The sequence below is a fragment of the Fulmarus glacialis genome, unplaced genomic scaffold, assembly GCF_000690835.1.
Source record: "Fulmarus glacialis isolate BGI_N327 unplaced genomic scaffold, ASM69083v1 scaffold35112, whole genome shotgun sequence".
Classification (NCBI taxonomy): domain Eukaryota; kingdom Metazoa; phylum Chordata; class Aves; order Procellariiformes; family Procellariidae; genus Fulmarus; species Fulmarus glacialis.
Genome location: NW_009197842.1, coordinates 65608 through 71371, shown reverse-complemented (window position 1 = coordinate 71371; position 5764 = coordinate 65608). Strand labels below are relative to the sequence as shown.

Sequence of the window (5764 nt, the reverse complement as noted above, 5' to 3'; positions counted from 1 at the left end):
GTGTGTGGGTTTTACCACCAGAGCTCAGGAACTTGTGATTTTTTTATCCAGTAGTTTAGCTACAATATTCAGTTAGCTACAATATACAGTGTTTCCTACCCCCCTGGAGAATGACCTCACCACCAAGAGGTAAGTTACTACAATAAAGTCTTTCTTTCCAATCTTTTGAAGGAGTTTTAAAACTCTTCCTTGTGGACATCCAGGTGAAGAGCCCTCCCCAGGAGTGTTGTCCCGGCTGTGCAGGAGCAAGGGGAAGGGGCAGGAGAGATGTCTCGGGGAACGGGAAGGGGGCCTCCCCTACACCCCTACTGCCAGAGCTGCTGTGGGGACTAACACGTTCAGAGCGAGGCAGCTCAAAGCATCTCAGCATTGCAAGCAAACCTGAATTTGGCTACCCCAAGGACAGGGCACCAAGACCTGGAGAGGGTTTTGCTGTTCCTGCCATATGAAAAAGAAGGCGAAGAGCTAAAGACAGGTATCCCCAGAGAGCCAGGTCTGCTGCCCGGGAGGGCAAGGGTTGGTAGAAATTGGGACTCCTGAGAGCTGCCAGTTTTGCCACTTGAGGTTCGTGATTGCTACCCCCAGCAGCAGCCACCAAGCTGCTTCCCAGACTTCTGAGGCAGGCAGCGCAGGCAGCGCAGGCAGCGCAGGCAGCAGGGCTGCAGCTGTTTTGCCACCCCCAGCACCTTCCTGTCCTAACCACCGCCTGCTTTACCTACGCCTACAGCTCTCTACAGATAGAGCAGCTTCTCTGCTAAAAACCCCAGCAATGCAGCCTTGCAGCTGAACAAGATCCTCTCCACCCATCCAAGCACCACAGTCACCTGGCACAAGTCTGACGGGCAACATAAAAATAGCCAGTCACACCACAGAGGTCAGGGACCTCTTATTTTCCGAGCCACACTACACCAAACCCACTTTAGCTTACCAAATTTCTAACACCTCAACCAATTTCTGATCAACAGACACATTGTATGTTTTTACAGCCTACAAATAAAACTCAGAGTAAAAGAAGAAGAAGTAGTATTTTGTTTTTAAAGCCTTGGAATTTTCAATGCTAATGTAAAGGTAACTTATGGCATAGCTCCCAGCTGCAAATAGTAATGTGAACAGTGAGGAAAGAATGAAAGCAGTCTGATAATTCATTCACACTTGCTGAAGCACAGAAGGTTCCTACAATGACCTCCACATTCTGTATTTGAATTTTAAATGGCCATATATTTACACCACACATACACTGTATACGATTAGATCTTAACAAGATAATTCCCCACTGAACAGGCTCTGTGTAAGCAAACAAGAATATGGATATATTTGAATTGAAAAATATAGTTTCCTTAAGGCTAAGCTCTGCCAGCTTTAAAGTGCAAGATCCTATTTATACAAGATAGCAATTCTTAATAGGAAGCTGGATAGTATTTTTGCAACAGTTAGGCCCTTTTGTATGGAGAAGGGTTCAAAGATTTTGCTGCAGGGTGACAATGAGAACATAAAGATACATCATAGCCTTATGTCAAAGACACAGTCTCATTAACATAAACAAGAGAAGTGTTTATTTCCTTCATTTCAGTACACAAGTAATTCAATGAGCTCAGTTCTCATTTGAATCTCATGGTGTTGTCCAGCTACACATTACATCGTGCACATCTGCAGTGATGCTTCCTAAGAGTGGCCAAGAAAATGAAAATCTCAACTTGAAAAATATGAGGCTTTGAATTTTTTTTCTAGGATATAGGTGATTTGGGTCACCATCCCTGTTCTCGTGCAAGCAGGCTCCATACTCTGCAGTGCCCCAAGCACTGGGCATTTTAAGGTCTATCTTTCTGGCCAAATATTCTATCTAGGACTAAGAAACCTTGCCACAACATCTCTACCAAAACCAAGACATTTTCTGTGTTTTTCTTTTGCATTGCTAAAGCGCTTTTTTTTTTTTTTTTTTTTTTTTTTTTTACAAAAATTGTAGAAGGGAATGCATTTTTGGCTCCGTGAAGTATTCAACTCTTCATTCTGCTTACCTTCACCAAAGTCTCCTTTAGACTAGAACGAAATTCTGCCCAAGACATTAAAACAACAGGGAACATCTTTTAATTTGCTTAATAATATATGAAGAAAAATGTGTGTAAAAGAGAAGCAAATCATTTTGTATATTGCAAATTCAGGAAGGTTAGTTAGTAAGTTAGACTACTGACAGTTAATGCATTCCCCAGAGAGCACACAAAAGACAGTGCTTGGTACAGGTTATTTTTAACAGCACCCTGTTGTTTTAGTATCTCTGTTAACTCTCTTTCTCTCTGCACATCTGTAAGCAGGAGGGAAACATTTCAAAAGACAAGAGAGGCAAAAAAGGCACTTTTCAGCTTATGAGAACTGTCAAAATTATTTGTCAGAAGTCTGTCTGGCTCGCTTAGGTTTTTGACAGCCACACGTTAGCATGTTATTTTTACTTGCAAACAAGACTTGAGTAACATGTCTTGACCTTTATCATTTTGTATCTGTGGGGCTTTTCTCTCAGCAGGTCACAATTTTTGTAACGCTCATTCTTGTGTTTGTTTTGGTTACATTTTTTTCTTAAAAAGAAACAATTTTTGTCATATTATCCACTGAAATGCCACTAAGTCAGATCCTGTTAAATTGCCTAATAGAATGTGACTGGTGCAACCAAACAGACTGTTTTTATACAAAGTTCGATAAGAAAACTTAGAAAAAAAATTAAATGTTTCTATTATAAGGCATGCACATTAAGGAAATACATGAGATTGCATTAATAATGCATTCATTTACCTGCTAGGTTAAAGAAGCTTGTTTAATACAGATTAAATTTTCGTCCCCCACCCAAAATTCAGTATAGCCACGCAAGTGATTTGAAAGAAAAATCAACGCTCACAATTGAAGGAAGAGCGAGGGGCTCTAGGCATTCTCCGTATATCCATTACTCTGCAGGGTGAGGTTTTTATATTTTTGGCCTAGACATGGTATAAAATGCATTTAGGGGTGAGGTACGAGATTTCTGGCTTATTCTTGGGCAGCTGCCAACACAGTACTCTACATGACCCTTTCCAGAGCTTCCTGCCACTCTCTGTTTACCCAGCACAGTCTCACAAGAGGCCCTAAGAGGTGTGGAAGGTTTTGCATGTAGTCTCCATGCTGCGGAAATATTACTCTAATGACTCCAGAAAGGTCCCCAGACCTTCTGAGCATCAACCAGGAAAGAGGGGTTAAAGCCACGTCATCCAAGTCATTTACAGTTGATTGAGCAAAGCAGCAAAAGGCATGCAGAACACGGTAACCGTTCAAAGATAAGACAGGCTAATGTCTTCCTGTGTCTCTTCTTTCTGACTCTCATCCTCTAATACACACTGGTTCACATTCCCCAATCAACCACAGGATTGCTGTGACTCCTATGCAGTCAGTGGAGATACCTGGGCAATTCACCTCATGTAAGACCTGTCTCATTATCTAAAACCCTTTCTCTCCATTACCTACAGAGGCATTTGAGCTATGTGGCTTTTGCTCAGCTTATTCTTATTCTGTGGACCATCCTACCTGAATCATAATAATATGACAGCAATCTAATTCAAAAAGACTCCTGGAATGTGTGCATGTACACCTATGGAGACGTAGAGCAAGAAAACTGGCTGTCAGTCAGCTATACATATGATCTCAATTATTACAAATACTGGCACGATTCAGGGAGACATTATTTCAGGTTTACTTAGGCGAAGATCATAGCTAATATGCACCGAGCTCTATCATTTCCTGTGACAACAAAACCAAGTCATGCAGAAATCCTGCTCCCCGTACAAACGAGGAGAAATTTTTATTCAAGTCTAGTCAAGCTTTTCACTGTTAAGCATTCCTTACACTTGTCCTTATTAAACATTAACAGTGTTAAACATTCTCATCTGCTTGCTGCAAGGAGTAAGAGACAAACCAGCTCCTGGCTGCTGTGGGACCTGGAAGGGAAGGCTAGACCAAGAGGGCTTCTTTCTCATCCTCTATACTCAACAGTAGCATCTCCCTTTTAGCACTGCTAGGATCAATGCTCCAAGGGACAAGGGGGCTCAATCCAAAAGGGAAGAGCCAAGTAGTGGCTACATACTGCTTTACAGAGATCTCATTAATTTCTGGGCATAAATCTGACTGAATGCTATTGTTGTCCACACAAAAAGAAATACGCTGTTTTAACATACATGCCTGACTTTTTTTTATCCAGCATAGGGTCATATTTTCATTCATTTTGGGGTCCAGTTTTTTAAATACAGCTTTTAATAATAGAAAATTTTGTTTTCTATCCAGAACAGCAGGATAAAAGGACTTTGAGGTAAAGCCTTCTGGGGATTTTCTGTTGACTCAGTGCCTTCCAGCTACAGTGCACAACACTTTCTGCAAAGCAAGTACAGTGTAGAAGCTTAAAAATAAGTGCCAGGATATAACGCAGTGATTGACCTGTGATGAAATTTCAAGTAGCAACTTTCTTTTCCAAGCTGTGCTTTTAAAGAAAACACCTTTTTTTTTTTCTTTTTTTTTTCCCCCCTCCCCCCCCCCTTCTTTAAATCAAAGGCACTAGCTTAGTTTACTATAGATATTTGTGTTCCTCACAATATTATGCTGAACTGCACTCTGCCTGCATGTTGAACATGTCATTTAAGTGATTTTAAAGACAACAAACACAATCTGGTTGCCTTAAAAGTTTCAGTCTGGTGTTATCAACTTTCATCTCCTACTGTATTCGCTTTTACCGGGTTTGAACTTGGCCCAAAGTATACTGAGTGCTCCCATATATTTACAGGGGAGTGGCTGTCTTCTATGATTGGGGTATCTGAAAAGCCTTCACTTGTAATTTACATGAAATTTCAATACAGATGACTGATGTGATGTTTTTATGTGGCAATACCATCTTTTGTAGCCAGTCATAGAGATAGACTAATATTATTTGTCAAACAGAATTGCTATTCATCAAATAAATTATCCATCTGTAATAATGTTTTGCATTATTTGTTCAGATCTATATCTGGCTGAATAATATCTGTCAACATTTATTCAAAGAAGAAGGTATTCATCAAACAGTAGCTTGATTTCCTTGAAAACATTGGAAATTCTGCCACTTTCAGTAGGAGCTGGAGGAGCCCAAAGAGATTTTATTATAATTTTTTTTTATTGGTATAAAGGTAAACAGTGATTAAGTACAACAACAAAATCTCAAAGAGCTAGTCTCAAAAATATTTAGGAACCTAAAATATAAACTGGTGCCTAGTGTCATGTATATAGTACAGCATACAATACAAACTAGTCTACCTACTTTCAATTTTGAAAATATCGCTATATTGAGGAATCTCAATGCCTAAACATTTCTTAAAGTTCCATCGAAAAACTGATGATTTATAGGTCTCACATGAACCAATTTCTTTAGCGTTTCCCTCGATCACCACTTAACAGACCGGCATGTTCTCAGCAGGACCCTCCTCTCTAACAGCACTTGGAACTTGTCAGGAAACGACTCTCGGAAAGTAATTACTGGAGTTTCACTGTGAAAACTCAAAGGATAAATTGAGTAGTGTTGCACAGGAGACTGACTTTGTTCTGTACTATTCAGTGTTTTCATTAATGATCTGATGATGGACTAGAGATTTTGTTTATTAAATTTGCAGACTTTGACACGAAGGTGGAAAGAGCTGCAAGCAGGTTGCAAAGGGGATTCAAATTCAAAACAAGCTTGACAAATGAGAGAAGCAATAATATACAATTCAACAAATGGAAAAAAATC

The 5764-nt window shown here is 40.0% G+C and overlaps 1 protein-coding gene across 1 annotated transcript in view; it reads right to left on the bottom strand.

The window, feature by feature from the left end:
- Positions 1-5764, bottom strand: part of LOC104073049 (delphilin-like) — a 47243-nt gene that overhangs the window by 35276 nt on the left and 6203 nt on the right. The window lies entirely within an intron of this gene.